The 19,040-nt window shown below is 37.6% G+C and overlaps 1 protein-coding gene across 1 annotated transcript in view; it reads left to right on the top strand.

The window, feature by feature from the left end:
- DIAPH3 (diaphanous related formin 3) overlaps window positions 1-19,040 on the top strand; it is a 489,880-nt gene that overhangs the window by 429,868 nt on the left and 40,972 nt on the right. The gene's annotated exons all lie outside the window — the stretch shown is intronic.

Raw genomic sequence — 19,040 nt, 5'->3', positions numbered from 1 at the left:
TCAGGAATCTAGATAACAAAAGAAATAGTCTCTTAAAGTGGGGGCTTAGGGCTTATGGACACGTTTGAGCATCTCTTCATTTTGGGTCTTTTTGATAGTCAAACAAAAATGTCACAGAGATGCCTGGGTGGCTCGGCAGTCAGGTCATGATCCTGGGGTCCTCAATTCGGTCCCACATCAAGTTCCCGCAGGGAGCCTGCTTTTCCCTCTGCCTGTGTCTCTACTTCTCTCTGTCTCTCATGAATAAATAAATCTTAAAAAAAAAAAGTCACAGCATTTTGCAAAGTGTATTAAGAAAATATAATGAAGTAACTTAATCACCATTGTTTGCAGCTAACGTTCTGTTTTGTGCATTTTTTATTCAGGTTCTAGATGTTTCTCTTTTCTTTCTGCTTTCCAGTTTGACCTAGTAACTTCTTACCTGAAAAATGGGAAATGATGACCTGCTTCTTTACCACTGTCTTTTATTAGACATATTATTAAGTTTGCAGGTGATTCAGAATCAGAAGAAGTAAAAAATATATGTATGCATATGTCTTAAGTGGGTAACAACATATGAGGGAAACTGAAGCATTATGGGCACAGCTCAGTATGAGGAAACACAAAATAGAATTGTTAAAGACCTTACTAAGATTAGCACAGGAAAACATTGCCGCCTCAGCTGTGAAATACAGGCTTTGTGAAATCTAGAAATTTCTTTTACCATTCTTATTATACTTCCACATTCTTAATATAGGAGTTGCTCTGCTACGTATTCTTTATTTCTCCCTTTTCACCAGCATGGCATACTCTGTACATTGTTTAACCATAGACTGAAATAATGAAACAAAATACTAGAATACTTATTTCAGCAATGTTTTCACCTTCACAAATGTCCCAGTTTCTTGAAATTACCCTTCGGAGCCAGTTTACAAGCCACACAAGTAAAGGCCTGTTTACTTCATAGTCTTCCCTCATTGATGAGAAATGATTTTATGAGATTCTTCTTCTTTTTTTTTTTTTTAAGCAAACCCTCCAAAGGGCTGCTAATTATTTTTCTATGGTCAAATCTACTCTCAAGGGGAGAATTTCTTGCCACCATTGAAAACATAGATGCTATGGGCAGTGAGGGCAATTACAGAAAAATCGGCAGATTGCTCTGAGCAGAGTGAGAGGAGCATCAAGGGAGGAAGTATAACTTGCCAGAGAAATTTTTGAAAAGGTTTCTTGTTAAATAGGGTCCTCAAATATTTAAAAATCTATTGTTGCTCTTTTGTCATGAATCAAGAAAGTACATTTTGGGTTTGGGGATTTTTTTTTTTTCTGATTTTTTCTTTGGGGTATGGAATGTGCTGCATTCATTTCTGAATGTCCAACCCTTAACATACTGTATGGCACATAGCAAGAGCACAGTAAATGATGACAGAATAAATATCCATTTTTTGGGCAGACATACCAGTTCATCTTTTTTTTTAAATTTTTATTTATTTATGATAGTCAAACAGAGAGAGAGAGAGAGAGAGAGAGGGCAGAGGCACAGGCAGAGGGAGAAGCAGGCTCCATGCACCGGGAGCCCGATGTGGGATTCGATCCCGGGTCTCCAGGATCGCGCCCTGGGCCAAAGGCAGGCGCCAAACCGCTGCGCCACCCAGGATCCCCATATCAGTTCATCTTTACTTAAGAATCACCTTTATTTAGGTTTTTCTTGTTTTAGCAATGCAGTGCTTATTTGTTCTTTCATTCTTTCCACATTTTTTGAGAACTTGAGGATACCAACGTGAAAAAAGAGACAAAATCCCCAGTCCTTCTAGAAGATAAATTCTGAAGAAAGAAGATGAATAAACTGTATATAATATAAAATGCATAATATGTTAGATGGTGAAGTAGGCTATGGGGAAAAAAAAATCTGCTTTAGGATAGGGGTGGACCTAATGCCTGCTGGATAACAGAAGCACTAAGTACCAGAGCAACTAACATTTGGAGAGGAGTCTACCCATTTTTCATACCTACAGCTGAGGCATGTGTACCTGCCACTGTGAGGTGATGCCAATAGCTGCTCAGGCTAGGGACTGGCAATCGGGCCATGGCCCCAGAAGTGGGGTATCAATTTCAGAGCAGTGAAACCAGCCACATTTTGGCAGTTGTGTGCAGCTGGACCAGCAGAAAGCAAGACTGAAAAGGCCTCAGCAAAGAATCGGTTCCCCTTCATAATGTTTACTATATTCTGAAGTTGGGAGCAGTGAGGAGTTGCACAAGATTAAAAGTTAGCAGAAAAGTCTTGTTGAGGAAATAACCTGCTGGGAAGTCACTTGAAACTCTGGAAGACTATATCCTAGGAACCAGGAATTGGGGCAAATCAGAATAGAGTAAGTCTTACTAAGTCTGCAACTTACCCTAGAGTCAGTTTAGTCCCTGAATGGATTAAGGTGATCATTTACTCTTCCTAAGAGAGGAAAGTGTGAGCCCTCATGTAGAAGACTGTGTCATCTGAGGCATCCTGTGTCTTGTTATTTTGTTTTTTGCTTTTTAATATGTATATAATGTCCAGATTTCAAAACATTCCTAGGCATGTCAAAAGATAGGACATATGAACGCACAAACATACACATACAAAATAGCAATATGCAGATGATCCAGACATTAGAGTTATTAGACAAGCACTTTGAGATTAAAATATTCAAGAAAATAAAATAAAGATGGAATGTTTTACCAAAGAATTAGAATCTCAAAAATAATCAGATGGAAATTCTAGAATTGAAAGATACAAAATCTGAAATTAAGTGGATGGATAAAATGATGAATAAATGTCAACTTAAACAGTAAACAAAATTGATAAGCTGGAAGACAGCTGGAAAATATCCAATAAGAAGCACAGAGAGGAAAAAGAGGAAAGAAAAAAAGAGTATAATAGACGTGAGATACACAAAAGAGCTTAACAGCACTGTCCAGTAGATGTGTCATCACAGGACACATATATAACTTAAACAGTTGAAATTAACCTTAATTTATTTAACCCAATGTATTCAAGAATTATTTCAACATATAATTAGCATATAAGTATCAATCAGCTACTTTGCTTTTATTCATCCACAGTCTTTGAAATTGATATGTATTTCCTACTTCACATCTTGTTTTGGACTCTCCATTTCATGTGCTCCACAGTCATATGTGGCTATGGCTACCATATTAGCTCAGATTTACATGCTTATAATTAGAATCCCGGAAGGAAGAGAGGAAAGGAGTCAGAAGCAATATTTTTTTTTTTAAGTAGGTAGGAAAGGGGATAGAGAATGCTAAATATTGGCAGTGGGGAGGACATGAGGAGGTATGTAGTTTTAAATAAAGACATGAGAGGAGGTGCCTGAGTGGGTCAGTAGGTTAAGCCTTTGGCTTAGGTCATGATCTCAGGATCCTGGGATCAAGCCCCACATCAGGCTCCCTGCTCAGCAATGAGTCTGCTTCTCCCTCTTCCTCTCCCTCTGTGATCTCTCACTCTCATTCAAATAAATAAAATCTTAAAAAAAAAAAAGAAGAAGACATATGAGGGCCTTCTCACAGGGCAATATTTGAGGATAGACATGAGGAGAAGGGGAAATAAGTGAGCCCTGCAAATGGATAAGGGAAGAGGCCCAAGGCAAGGACCTAAGGCAGGATATGATGGCATTTTTAAAAAACATCAAGGAGCCTAGTGTATGATAGAGGGATTAACTGGAAGACAAGGAGATTAGATCAGAGAAACACAGTAGCCCAGATCATATAAAGCCTCAATAGACTTCTTAAAATTTATCTAGAAGTAAAGAATATATATATTTCTATATTTTGTTTATGCACTTAATATTAAGGGAGGGGGAACTCAAGATTTAAAAATTAACTGTTTTTTCTGCTGTTGTTAATTAAAAAAAAAAATGTGTCCTGAAAGTGACTAGTAAAGTCCTATATAAGTCCTTCATAAGTACACCACTATACAGGCAGTGGGAAGAGTCAGGAAAGGTGTGGTTTGTTTTGAGATTGGTTTTCAGAAATCCTTTTCCCCTAGTTTGTTAGATTATGATCAAACTCTGTTAGCGTAAATTTTTTAAATAATACCTTTTCCACACTGTGACTATATCTAGCAAGAAAATACAGTTATTCATTTCCAAATTTTTAATAAATTTATTTTTTATTGGTGTTCAATTTGCCAACATATAGAATAACACCCAGTGCTCATCCCGTAAAGTGCCCCCCTCAATGCCCGTCACCCAGTCTCCCCCACCCCCCACCCACCTCCCCTTCCACCACCCCTAGTTCGTTGCCCAGAGTTAGGAGTCTTTCATGTTCTGTCTCCCTTTCTGATATTTCCCACTCATTTTTCCTCCTTTCCCCTTTATTCCCTTTCACTATTTTTTATATTCCCCAAATGAATGAGACCATATAATGTTTGTCCTTCTCCGATTGACTTATTTCACTCAGCATAATACCCTCCAGTTCCATCCACGTGGAAGCAAATGGTGGGTATTTGTCGTTTCTAATGGCTGAGGAATATTCCACTGTATACATAAACCACATCTTCTTTATCCATTCATCTTTCAATGGACACCAAGGCTCCTTCCAGTTTGGCTATTGTGGACATTTCTGCTATAAACATCGGGGTGCAGGTGTCCCAGCGTTTCATTGCATCTGTACTTTTGGGGTAAATCCCCAGCAGTGCAATTGCTGGGTCGTAGGGCAGGTCTATTTTTAACTCTTTGAGGAACTTCCACACAGTTTTCCAGAGTGGCTGCACCAGTTCACATTCCCACCAACAGTGCAGTTCCAAATTTTTTTATATGCACTTTTTTTTTAAGATTGAAAATAACCACATTGAATTAGGAGTTAAGCATGGATTTTTTTAATTTAATTTTTTTTAGTCATAAGTGGCTCAGTGTGTAGTATGTGTTAGACAGAAGGAGATGTAGTTAGAAAGGTAAGACACTTCCTTATCTGACAAATGAAGGTTGTAAAATTGAGGATGCCTAGGTGTTACTATTGTCTTCTTGCTCAGAAGTATGTAGCAATGTAATTCCTATAGCAAATCTGGGAAAATAAAGATGACTCTTCATTTTCTGAGGTTGGGTGAGATGATAAATTATTATAAAGGATCTGTCTTAGAAAAAGAAAAGTGGTGAGAAGAAAAGGTTGACAAGTGTGAGGACTGAGTTTCTTCGAGGATTGGTATTAGCTCTAGGTTTTTAACACTTCTACACATAATCTGGAGAAAGGGTAGGACTCAGTTAAATATCAGAGGTTTTATAGAACACAGAACTTTCTAGTAGAAAGTCAATAAATTGTTAAGAGTCCTCAGATGCGGGACGCCTGGGTGGCTCAATGGTTGAGCGTCTGCCTTTGGCTCAGGGCATGATCCTGGAGTCCCGGGATCAAGTCCCACATCAGGCTCCCTGCAAGGAGCCTGCTTCTCCCTCTGTCTCTGCTTCTCTGTGTCTCTCATGAGTGAATAAATAAAATATTAAAAAAAAAAAAAGTCCTCAGATGGGCAGCTAAATATTGAAATGGGCAAATGCAATGCTATATAGCTGGTCATTGAAAATCCAATATATGTATGTCTGTGTATATGACTTTGAAGCAGTGGCTTTTTTCTTTTTCAAAGGGTACCCCAATTCTTTTGAAAATCCATGAAAATTATGAACCATTTCCCTAGGAAAAACTCTTAATCCCCACAATAAAAAGTCATGTTTTAAGGTGGTGGTCTTGAATTAACTAAAATGTTACAAAGTGACTTTCCTCAGTCCATTCATTCAGTAAGTGAACAAATACTTATTGAGCTTCAGTTATAAACTTGGTCCTAAATTAAGTACTGAAATACATAAAGACCAAGACAAACTTGACAGCTGACTTCACATAGGTTACAATTTAGGGAAGGAGATAAATAAGAAAGCATTTATGTCATAATGTGATAACTGTTCCCACACCCTTGCCAGAATGCCTTAAAAGACTCTGGAGGGGCACCTAATTCAGACTGTATGATGGACAAAGGGGTTTCAGAGATAGCTGTGAGGGGCACTAATTAACATCCAATGGTTACTTTCAATCACATTTTTAAAAATTCACAGACACAGGGATCCCTGGGTGGCGCAGTGGTTTGGCGCCTGCCTTTGGCCCAGGGCGCGATCCTGGAGACCCGGGATCGAATCCCACATCGGGCTCCCGTGCATGGAGCCTGCTTCTCCCTCTGCCTGTGTCTCTGCCTCTCTCTCTCTCTGTGTGACTATCATAAATAAATAAAAATTTAAAAAAAATGCACAGACACAGAATGTTATATCTGCATTTCAAAGATTTAGTGTCTATAGGTCTGACATACCTCAAGATGAGTAAATGCAATGAATAAAGAACGAAAATGAACAGAAGAATAAAAGCAGTTTTTAAATGTATGATTTCTTTTGGACCCTAAGACAGGCTGAGAGAGACCATGATAAAATAGACATATATATGCATATATGTATACACATATATAAAATAAGTAAATTTATTTTTATTTATTTTCAACAGGGATGGAGAAAGAGCTGATATTGTGTTAACAAAGACTTGTTTACCAAATCCCCCAATACTAGAATAAAAGATATGTATCCTTGAAGCTTGATCTGAGTAACTTCCTTTAAAAAGTAAATATTTTTGGACTCGTTATCCTAAAGATTGTAATAGAAGGGAATTAAAATTAGTGGAAATGAAGATTTCTGATAAGTTTTAGAAAGACAGGAATATTAAAATAATGTATATCACGTTTGAGGTTGATTTCACAAGGATAACCAAACAATTTTTATTAGTATAACAAAGACTTCCTGTCTTAGCAGACAAGCCCTGTGGAATCTCACTGATATAACATAGTAAAGGTTGATTTCTCTCCCCGTGAGATCCTGTATGGGCTAGGTAGTTTACCTCTATCATGCAACTAAATCCTCATTCTCTTCTGAAGGGAAAGAAAAATAGATGAGATGCTTTGGATCTTAATTGCCTGACCCCAAATGGGACACATGTCACTTCAACTACTAAGAAATCTGAGGTGGCCACATGGTCCAATGTAATTGCAGAGTAGTCTAGGAAGTGTAGGAAGGCCTATGGAATATTTGGTGACCACTGTGTCTATCACACCTTTCAATACTATGTTCTTTGGGGACACTTGTCAACAGAAATATTATTGTGGCCTGACAAAGGAATGAATATATATGTGCCTTTATTATGCACCCCTGCATGAACATATGCGTCCTTCATTTCCAGAGTTCTCCAAAACAGGACGTATCCACCAGAGAAATATTTGACTACTATAACAAAGCTTTGTAGCCAAGCGATTGCAGGATAAGAGGGAAGGGGCAATTCACTGTTACGGTGTAGAGAGATATGCTATTATGAGAATTGCTATTTCTTCCCCTTTGTCCTTCCTCAGGATAGAAATAATGGGTTAAGTAGGAAATGGTGGCACCACTAAACAAAACAGGGAAAGAGCTGAGTTTCCCCCCCAGGAGAAAATAAGTCTGCATTTAGACATGAGGAATTTGAAGAGGAAGAGGGAAGAGATGGAGGCAACATTCTGTACACAGATAGAAATGAGGCCTGCAACCCAAAAAAAAAAAAAGTGTTTAGCATAGAGATGTAAAATTTGGAGCCAAAAGCCTAAAGTTGAAGCCATGGAGCCCCATGCACTTCATAGAGGAAATACCCACATTTAGGGTCGATAGTGTGAGAGGATGGAGGAGTAAGAGGATCACGGGGCAAAAAAAGTGAATGAGCAATATTGCTTCAGGGCCAGCAAAGGATCTGCTAAGAAGTTTGGAAGGAGACAGAAAAAAAAAGAATAGCTCTTTCCACCCAATTTAGAGATTATAAAATCCAAGTGCGCCCATCATTCTGATTCCGCTCCAACGGCCCATGCAAGGTCACCAACAGCCAGCCCTTCCCCAGTGAGCTCTGCCTTCAGCCACCAAACTGCTCACAATCCATGAACCGTGAAGAAGTCCTGGAGAAAGTCCAGCTACAAATTAAGATGGAGTAAATGACAGCATTTTCTAATAACAATCTGGAATTCAGACCAGTCTCTGCCTAAAAGTGTTTCTAGAAGACTCGGATGCAGGGAAGTAGATTAAGAAGCTAGTATTCAAATGATTGTGGTGGAATTAACATCTCATGATCTCTGTGGACCTCTTAAGAAAGAGAACAAATTTAGTCATATCATCTCTCATGCAGATTATTGGAGCTGTCTCTTAACTGGCCTCCTCACTTCTTCCTGTCCTCTGGTCTGTTCTGAACCCAGCAGCCAGGGTGAGCTTATTGGAGTGCAGGTCGGATTAGGTAACTCTTTTCAGAACCCTCGGTGGGATAAGAAATGGACAAGGCCAAATCACCTGTCCCCATCAGGTCTCCGGCCTCAGTTCAGCTGCTACTGCCCTGGCTTCCTCCTCTTCAGCCAACCAGCCACCTTGCAGTCCCCAGAACACATGGGTCTATACTTGCAGTTCCTGCACCTGGAACATTTTTCCTTTAAAATATATGCACGCTCACCCTGGGATCTCTGCTCCATTTTCACTTTATCAGAGAGGTTCATTCTGACCATCCTTTGTTAAATAGCAAGCCCAGTCCTCAGTGTGTCTGCCCTGCCTGTCTCTCTATTTATGCTGACCACCCTCGGACATGTGTTTGTATTTGTCTGTCTCTGGGAGCCCCCTCCTGCCTCACCCCCACAACACGGGCTCCAGGAGGACAGGCACCCTTTCAGTTTTGCTCTCTGCTCTTCCTAGAACAGAGCTTGGCTTGTGATAGGAGTTCAGTAACTAATTGTTGAATAAAGGGATAAAGGGATAGATATAAGAGATGCTTTGAAGTCACCCACGTTTTTTTTTTTTACTAGAAAAATATATATATCTACCTATATTTCACTTTCTCTTTTTAAAGATTTTACTTTTAAGTAATCTCTACACCCAATGTGGGACTTTAGCTCACAACCCTGAGATCAAGAGTTACACACTACTGACTGAGCCAACCAGGAGCCTCTATGTTTCACTTTCTTCTTCTTCTCCTTCTCCTTCTTCTTCTTCTTCTTTCAGATTTTATTTATTTCTTTAACAGAGAGCATGCATACAAGTAGAGGAGTGGCCGGCAGAGGGAGAGGGAGAAGCAGGCTCTCCGAGGAGCAGGGAGCCTGATGTGGGGCTCGATCCCAGGACCCCCAAGATCATGACCTGAGCCAAAGGCAGACACTTAACCGACTGAGCCATCCAGGCACCCCTGTTTCATATTTAATAAGAATATTTTAACAACCCCCAGAAGAGAACATAATGTTAATTTAGATTTGTATACATTTAGCTTTAGGAATCATTATTTTGTTTCATTTCCCCTCAGCGAACACTTGGGAGCAGCTGTTAGAGACCACTGCACTCTGCCGTCCCCGTTCTTCTAGGCCTATTAATCCTTGCCATGTACTATTTGTGGTGTTCATAGGAAATAAATTACCTCAAGCTGATTTAAGGAAATAAGAATATTGCTTACTTTCTGTTTTTAGGAAGGTAGGAATATGGCTTATTGCGCTATTCCTTTTGTCAAGATATACGACTACAACACTTTTTCAGGCAGGAATCTAATGACACTTGTTTTTTGCACATTTGCACCATAATGTTTGTACGACAGAGATGTTTAAAAAGATAAGAGGGATATTTGCAGGTGTTTTGTTATCTTTCATTTCATCAGGTATTATATTCAAGTTGCTTCAAGAACTGCTGTTCTAAAGTTCAGACTTGCAGATGTAACAGGTTGTCCTAGAAGGTTTCTTGTCACTACTTTTATTTTGTACTCCTTTAATGGTTGTTTTGAGGCAGTAGTCCTGTGTTTCTTCATTAGAAAGACATTTTAAGTTATTTTAAGTCCTTGAGAAGACCATTTACCACAGGGAATCAGAGTTAGCATACAGGAAAAGACTTTAAAACCCCACATTAAGCTCAGAGTGAAATTGTAATCAGACAACCAATTATTTAATTTTCTTAATGATGCTCTTTATAAATGTCAATGCAATAACTTGTCATAGGGAGAAAAATATTAAGAGCATGAAATGTATTGATAAATATAAAAAGCAAGAAGACAGATCTTTGAAAAGATGCTGCCCCTATTTTAGTAACCATAAAAGAGGCATTCTTTGGCTTATGCACGTTTGGGCATATGTATTTTATTAGACTTTCCTGAGTGTTTAATTTTTGTCAGTACATAACAGAGTTCTCCTTTCTTTGACTACTGTAATTTAAGACATTAGAGATTTTTTTTTTAAAAGGCCAGGAACACTGTTTACTTCTAAACCAAATTTTATGTAGAAGCAACCATTGTTTACAAGCACAATTAACATCTTAGAATGAAAGCATAATTATCCACTATTTCTAACCCCTTTCATGGAAATATAAAATCATTAGCACAATAAACAAGTAGCTGTTAATCAGTTCCATGATTTAAAGTTGTTTCTAAACATCATGAACACTTGTTGTTCTTTGCTTTTATCAATAGGTAGTCTTTATTCACAGCTTGTGTAGATGTGAAAACCCAGCTTTTGGTCCTCAGATTCAAGGCTGTTCCAATTATCAAACAGGAGTCACATTCACTAAAGGGAGAAATGATTCTTAGATCTGTCACATGTTTACAATCCTACATCTGTCACAGCCAGAGAAGCAGTACGGTCTCCTGGTAGCTATGATGACTAGTGGCCCTTCTCTCTCACACACACTCACTCACACAAAGAGGGAGGGAGAGATGAAATAATTAGAGATATTGCTATATAAGCCTCAAGTCCTTCTTTGGAAAACCTTTCTGCCCTCTAACCTACCTTACGGACAGCATGCTGAGTACTCTGAGGGGGGTATTATTGATTCATTTTGATGTGTCTAAATTTTTTCGACCGTCATTACGTTACACAGCTATCAATGTACCACATGCCAGTCAAGTTTTTAGTCAAGTTCAGTGATTCAGTGGTTTGGAATGAAATCATCCTAATCTCTTGGGAATGTGTAACTCCTTAAGTTATTTGTAATATAATTAAAAGTTCATTTTACAACTAGAATGGAATTACAAGTTTACTTTGACTTTCTTTCAGGAAGTAAAAGCAAATACATCTCAATTAATACAATGAGAGTCTGTTTTTGGTTTCTTTATTAATGGTTTACACAAAATCAGGAGCCTCATCATTTACAAAATAGGGAAAATATAAAGCACTATAGAAAATTCAATTTAGCGCTACGGAGATTACTGCAACACAGCAGCTCTTTATCTGTACTAGTATATAAAAGCACTCCTAACAGTGCATCAATTTTCACAGCCATTTAGTAGATTAGAAAGCAATTGTAAACAGCGTAAAACCCACATTAACTCCTGTCAACATCCTGCCTTTTGCTCAGTTATGGATTTGTTTGAAATAACAGTGAGATCTAAAGTGATTGCATCGACATCACAGATTGTATTATAAATATGAATGAACCTGCTATAATGAGATGCATAGCACTATATGGCAGGAGTTTGTCCTCCCTGTCATGGTAACAGGTTTGTGACATAAGGGAATATGGCATTGTCTCTAAGAAATAACTCCACATGTTCCCAAATGGTAATCATATCAACTGACATGTTTTCAGATTGCCCTAAATTTTATATTCTAATATTGTACCATTAATAACCATCTGCTGTTTAATGTTCAAAAGTCAATCCAGATGATGTGAAATCCGTTGAGCGATTCCTAAAAAGTGATTATTAATTTAAATGATATTTTTGATTTTTAGTAGATTATCTTCATTGATCTCTGCCGAAAAGCATAAGATCAAATAACCCTCTCATCTGAAAAGAAACTCGTGAGTGGGATTGGGTACAGTTAAAATGGAAATTCTTTCACATGAGAAACAAGAACTGCATCCTTACCTTTCAGGCTTCTTCAGTAAGGATTTTGTAAGGCGTTTTCTTCTGTTTGGAAGATGAGGGTGTATATCTTTCTAATTTTTGTTTGTTTTTAAAGATAACCACACTGAGAGGTTTTGGTGGTGGAACAAAGAATGTTTTTAGGAGACATCTTTTCATACTATTAGAGTAGAAGAAAGGGTTACCAGTGCATATCTTTTTAATTGCTTGATTCAGCTCGAATTGTCATTCTTTTTTAGATAAGGGTCATTTTATTCTTCTGCTTAGTGTCTTTCTTGTTGGAATACTCTTATTCTGGAAAAGTTTCATACTGACTTCTGAAGCACACTTTTTAGTCTTCAGCAAGTGTAAGTGCACATTTTAGTATCAAAATTATGAATCCACTTGGATTGTGACAGCTCACTTATTAGGTGATTTACCAGGTTGTCAACCACCCTTCTTGGTTAGGAAATTTGCAGGTATGGTTTTCTGGGGCTTGGAAGTGGGGGCAAGTAGTCACGTGATGTTGTTTAGTGACTTACTTGTTAGTACTGTGCTTTGTACTTTCTAGACATTGTATTATCTCATTTAATACAGTCTCCTTCTAACTGGTAAATATATGAAAGGGGAAATCATCTGGATGTATTGCAATACTTGTTTTTTCCAAATACACAGTTAACTTGCAAAAGTAAATTCCAGGAGAGAGAATATAGGATTGGCATTGTTTCCTTGGCTTTTTGGTTCTGACCAAAGCTATGGCTCAAGGTCTGGTACTAGGAAGAGGAGGAAAATACCATGGTACACATCTTTCATGGTGCTTGCCTTCAAGTAAATAACAGCTATGCCCATGAATATTTGCCTTCACCCTTTTTTCCTATAAAGAGTATTTATGGGACTGGCCACACAGAGTGTGTATGTGTTTGTGTGGGTGTGTATGGGAATCCTGTTTTGCATGATGAAACCTAACTAGTAACCTACAAAAATATATTCACTAGAAGCTGTGGCAGTGGTTCCAAGTTAGAAAGATGATTAGTATATTCATTTTTATCAACTGTAACACTTTATGATGCTTATGGAAATATTCTTAGTAAATTATTCAGTCAAATAAATTTTACATGAGGGTTTTACTAACAAGTCTAAAAAATTATTTTCAACTAAATTCAGTCAGACAGATGGATTTTGTTCTCCAGGTGGTTGCGTATTTTTTTGCTTGATAACCTATTTGGCAGCACTCTTTTGAACCTGTGAATATTTATATTTCAGGGCCCTCTCAATAATTAAGAAATCCACATTCAGTACCAGATGTTTCAAATGACTAAACAACTTTTTTTCATCCTAGAACTGCGACATTTTTTTTTGCTCTGTTTTCGTTTTTAATAACATTTTCCCAAGAATCAGAAACAAAGCAAGTATTTCCTAAAGTCTTAGGTTCACTAAGAAGCTATGTTAAGGTTAATTCACTTTATTAAGCAGAAATGTAGGCATTCCAAGAGCATTATTTATTTTAACAATTAAGTATTTTAGAAGCTTTAAAATCAGCTATTTTATAATGTTTTCAGTTACTTTTCCCTTAGGTTCTTAAAGTACCCAACGAATAAACAAATTTAACTTTTAAAAACTGAAAATATGCTTTCCTGCAATGTATTATCTTTTTGACAGAACTTTACATGTTTCTTGTAAGAATCAGGGAATAAATGGGGCACCTGGATGGCTCAGTGGTTGAGCATCTGCCTTTGGCTCAGGTCATGATCCCGGGGTCCTGGGATTGAGTCCTGCATTGGGATCCCCAAAGGGAGCCTACTTCTCCTTCTGCCTATGTCTCTCTCTTTCTCTCTCTGTCTCTCATGAATAAATAAACAAAATCTTAAAAAAAAAAATCAGGCAATGAAGAAGGGCATAGCTGCCTTTCTAGTACTCTAGACTAAAATCAAAGTTTATCAACGTCATATACTTAGCATAAACTCTGACCTGAGAGGAGATTCTTGATTTCTATAGCCAGGAAGTCTTAAAAGTATTCTATGGAGGTCAGGGTTCATAAACAATTCTCTGATTTTTTTTTCAAGCCGCCTATCTTATTTTACCTTGATTAGATCATTCCAAAAATCATTTTTCCTAATATTAGTGAGATTGGTTATTGGTATTAATTTCAAAGCCAAAAATACTTAATAGGATCTCATATCTGACCATAGGCAAATCAAAGGTGGAATATTTAGGGGAATTGGTTCATAAATAGCACCACAAGAATAATTCAAGATCAAAAAAATAAAGTCCCTTTTTTGAAAAGTCAGGTTTCAGGATATTACTAAGGATTTTTCTTTATGATAACTTTGGAATATTATATACCAAATCATTTCATCATTTATTTCAGAAACTATTTCCTTGAAAATGCACTTTGGGCCTTTTAGAATGAGGATTATAAAGATCATTTGAAATTCAGATTAGAAGATATAATTTCCAATATAAATTATGATTCCAATTTGATTTTACAGATGAGAAATTCAAATTTGTTATATAATTTTGTAACAATTTTCTTTGTCTTTTTATAAAAACACTATATTGTTTTCACCATTTTGAAAATGTCACTACTTCATGAATTTTGCTACTTCATGAAAATTTGCTACTTTTTTCTAAGTTGAGGAAGTGCAACTATTGCACTGCAATTTGTTCTCATGTTGAGTTATACTAGTATACCATATATCACGATACTATATAAAGATTGTCAAAAAGAGCATTTGCTTCATTTTGTTTTTACAAGTAGGAGAGAAGAACTTACACTGATAATTCTCTTCTTTGTTTGGACTAATGGCCTATCCTTTTAATTTTTTGAAAGATTTTTATTTTTCTTTTTTTAGAGTGTGTGTTAGCAGGGGAAGGGGAAGAAGGAGGGGGCAACAGAATCTCAAGCAGACTCTGCACTGAGTTCAGAGCCTGTCATGGGGCTCATCTCACGACCCTGAGATCATGACCTGCTCCAAACCAAGAGCTAACTGAGCCACCCAGGGTGCCCCATCCTTTGAAAACTGAGTTCTATGACAAAGACCATTAGAGAGATGCATATCTGGCCAGGTCACACTCCCACCTAACATCTTTTTAGTGGCTTCCCATGGTTCTTAGAATAAAATTTCAGGCCTCTCCAGTCTCTGCCAAGTCTCTCCTACCTTTGGTCAGTACATTCCATCCAACCAAAGAGCTTTCCATACATGGGCTTCATGCTGTTCCTTCCACCTGGAATGCTGTTCTCTTGCTAAACCTGTCTCACTAACTCTCGTATTTTTTTTGGTCTCAGGTATTATTTTCTTATAGGAGTGTTCCTCTCACTGCCTTGCCTCGAAAACTTAAATCAGGTCCCCCGTTACACTTCATAATTGCATCCTTTACTTTTCCTTCATTGCACTTACAAGTTATAATTACATATTTGTTTATTTGTTTAATGCCTGCCTCTCCCAATAGAGTGTAAGCTGTATGATTAAAGAAAGAGTTGGAGTCAGAGGAAAGACTTTATTATAATCAGTATTTCACACTTTGACAGGTAAATTAGACCAAAATAACTCCCAGGGAGCAACCCATAGCCTGATAACCATGAAATCAAGGAGAGGCTGTATGGTATAATACAGAAGGTACACAGACTGATTTTCAGAGGCCTCAAAGAATAGGAAGGTGGTGATGGGGGGGGGTCAGTTTTATGTAGACAAAGTTTACCCTTATCAGTCATTTGGGCTTGTCTTTTGACCTCTCTGGGCCTCAATTTCCTTGTCAGTAAAAGGAAACCTAAAGTTCTATGACTGTAATATTGTCAACCACAGATAGAACAGGATGAGGCTTGGGCTCCAGTATTCTTCTAGAAGGTAGGCTATAGTTGTGAATTGTACCAAGGATTCCAGATACAAGGAAGAACTTAGCGCTTCTGGGGGTTCTGGGGTGATGTTGAAAGGCCAGAAGAAAGGGTACAACTAGGGATTAATTATGACCTCTTCCTCTTTGGCTCCAAATTGACACCCTTTCTTAGCCCCCTAGTCTTTGAACCTCAGTCTTTTCTCCCACCAAATTTCGTAGATAAATTATCAGGATTCAGGAAAAGAGCTAAGAATTCAAATATGAAAGCTAATATTTTCTTTTACAAAAAAATAGAAGAACCAACCAGTAATTTCTCAAAGCTATAAGGAATCTGTACCAAGTAAGACTGGGGAGGGGGGTTTATTTTTATATCAAAAGCATAGAACAAAGAATACCATCAAGTACAGCTGTGGTATTCTACATACTAAATTCTATTCTTGGCTTTTTAAAACCCTTTTTAACTCGTCTTAGGCTGAATGAGGTATTTTAGTCCTAACATGTACATTGCATAAGCTTTATGCCAAAGGTCAGGATTATTTTTAACTAATGTTTACAAAGGATCAATGGACTGTATCCTTTTGTTTGTGTTACACATGAAAGGAATACGGTTTACTTTGTCCTAAACACCCTCAGTCAGCCATCTGCAAGTGGATTATGTACTTGAATATTAAAAAGTTACTTGTAAACTTAAAATGTTCCTGAACTGAAACATTCTTTCCTCTGTTTCCATCACTTACTTCATTAATTCTACATGTGTTAATAACTAAAATTGATCTATATACAGACTGACCTGTCAGATGAACTTTTATTCTGAATTTTTCTGAAGCATGTATTTACAGTGGGTCAGTTTCTTAAAGTCAGAAAGATTATACCTTTGCTAATATGAAACATATTAGGTTAACAGAAGTGTGAGGAAATGGTTAAAATATGCCAGAGTTTAAGTTCTGATCCTGTACTGTATTTTCTGAAAAACTAAATATCATTAGGCAAGCTTTATGATCTTTGATTTGATATAGTTCAACAAAAGATTGGTGAAGGTTGATGATAGAACATGAGGAGACAAAAACAAAACTGAATGAAATGAAATGACATGAAAAGCAGAAATTCCAATCTTTCGTACAAGGCACGGGTCTACATAATTTTCTCAGTCTAGTCATCCTCTTTCTTTTAGAAAATCTGAGATTAGCTAATTTAAGATGACCCCATATGGATCAATTTTGTTCATATACAAAAATTGATCCTTTATCAGTCCTTTCTCCAACAATTAATGTTTTTTTATAATTAAAACACATCTGACAGTTCACAGACCAACTTCCTTCCCCAATACTCCTGTCATTTTTCCCCCGTATCCACTAGACCTTTTCACAGCTGAGTACAGATCTTCCTCATCTTAACAGTGGAATTGCATCCTTACATTACATTAGCCTACAGTTGGGCTACGTCATTGCATACGAAGGCTATTTTATAATAATTTGTTGAATATCTCATGTAATTTATTAAATACTGTCTGGAAAGAGAAAAACAATGACTATATGGGTACAGAATGGTCGTGAGTCTATTGGTCGCTGACCGTTTTAATGGCATGGATGACAGGGAGCCACCACTCCCCGCCGCTGTTGCCCAGCATCATGACAGAGTTTCCTACTGCATATTGCTGTCCCAGGAAAGAGAATAATTCAAAATAGGAAGTGTGATTACTTTTGAATGGGTATCACTTTTGCACCATCATAAAGTTGAAAATTCTAAGTCCAACCATCGTAAATTGGAGACTGTCTGTATTTTGTATCACCTCCAACTTCTACCTGAGATGTTCTTCTACACTTCGTTAGTTGATAGGCTTAGACTTGCATATCAAGACTCAATACGAATATTATTTCTACAGTCGGTTCTTTGAAGGCTTAGTTCCTCTGTCCTATATTCTTGCAGCATTTTTTTCTTTTATAGCTGTTTTAGCAGTTATTTATAATGTATTTGTTTTAATAATATGCATTTTCTCTTCTACATCTGAGGGCCTTAGGGTCTAAGACCTCCTTCATCTTTGCATCCCCAGCACAATGGCTGGTAGGTAGGTAGGAGGCAGTCCAGTATTGTTGCTTCAATGCATGAATTAAGTAACCAATTACATGAAATGTCTGACAGACAATCTTCTACTTTGAAACCAGTTGTATTCCCAAAGTTAATTTTTAAATCAGTTGTTTTGGAACTCACAAAGCAATTTCCCACAGAAACAATGTTATAAATGTTATAAATGGTGGTTAGGTTCCCAGGCTAGCCCTCAAGAGTCTATTTAACCCATAATGTAGCTGAAACACAATGCAGTTGTAATGAAAAATAGCAGAAAACAGCACTGTTACAAATGTGCAGTGTTTTCATTACATTAAGTAAATACAATTCCTCTTCTGTGTAAAAACTGCAATCCAGGGCAAATTATACCAATGGGCCAGCATAACATGACCTAGCGACAAGAACGTGATCGCTGAATATAAGCCAAGTGCTTTCACTAACTTGCCTTGTAGATCATTTAACTTTACTGTGCTTGAGTTTCTACATCCCCCTCTCCCAACTTGCCATTTCTTGCCTGCTCCCCCTGAAGAAAAAGCAAGATAAAGTGTTTAAGTACATACACACTGAAACATTTAGAGTACTCTGCAAATGCAGTTTGTATCATAGCATATTTCACAAATGAAAGAAAACTGAATTATGAACAGGGATGAGGTGAAAAAATAACACCTGGAGTTTAAACTTCCACTGGCCTGACCCCCAAAGCCTGGGAACTGGATAACCACCACGTTATCTTTCTTCCACCCTGACCAGTCTTGAGACACATGAGTTAATCTCTCTGGACCTTAGTTTCCTCTTGGACAAAATGACATTTAGATTAGATGACTGTCCAGTTCTTTTGACCTGATTGCCTGTATTTAACATTATTTGGACAGAGTGGTAACTTTGGTGACGTCAAAAATGTCCTTAAAGGGTCATAAATATGATCTGAATTTCTTCATTTTCTCTTCTGTGATTAGTTTGCTTCAAGAGCCACTTAGGTACAGGATCTCTTTACTGCTTGGCACACTTTCTTTCTTCCTTAGTCTGCTGATATGTCCGCCTGAAAACCAAGTGTGTTCCCCAACATCTGCCTTCAAAATCTGCCTGAAACAGTGTTCCCAACTGCTTCAAATGCCTGAAACAGTGTGTTCCCCAACATCTGCCTTCAGAATCTGCATAGAAACTAACTTCTGTCATGTAGCGTCTCCATCCAAACTTGCAGAATAGCAGTCTTCTTATTCCACTCAGAACCCTGGTTTCTCCTATGAAGAGTCAAGTTCTCCTTCATGATTTGCCTGAGAGAG

This window comes from Nyctereutes procyonoides, unplaced genomic scaffold (genome assembly GCF_905146905.1).
Source record: "Nyctereutes procyonoides isolate TBG_1078 unplaced genomic scaffold, NYPRO_anot_genome, whole genome shotgun sequence".
In the NCBI taxonomy this organism is placed as follows: domain Eukaryota; kingdom Metazoa; phylum Chordata; class Mammalia; order Carnivora; family Canidae; genus Nyctereutes; species Nyctereutes procyonoides.
The sequence above is the reverse complement of the archived record's forward strand: the minus strand, read 5'-3'. Positions and strand labels throughout refer to the sequence as shown.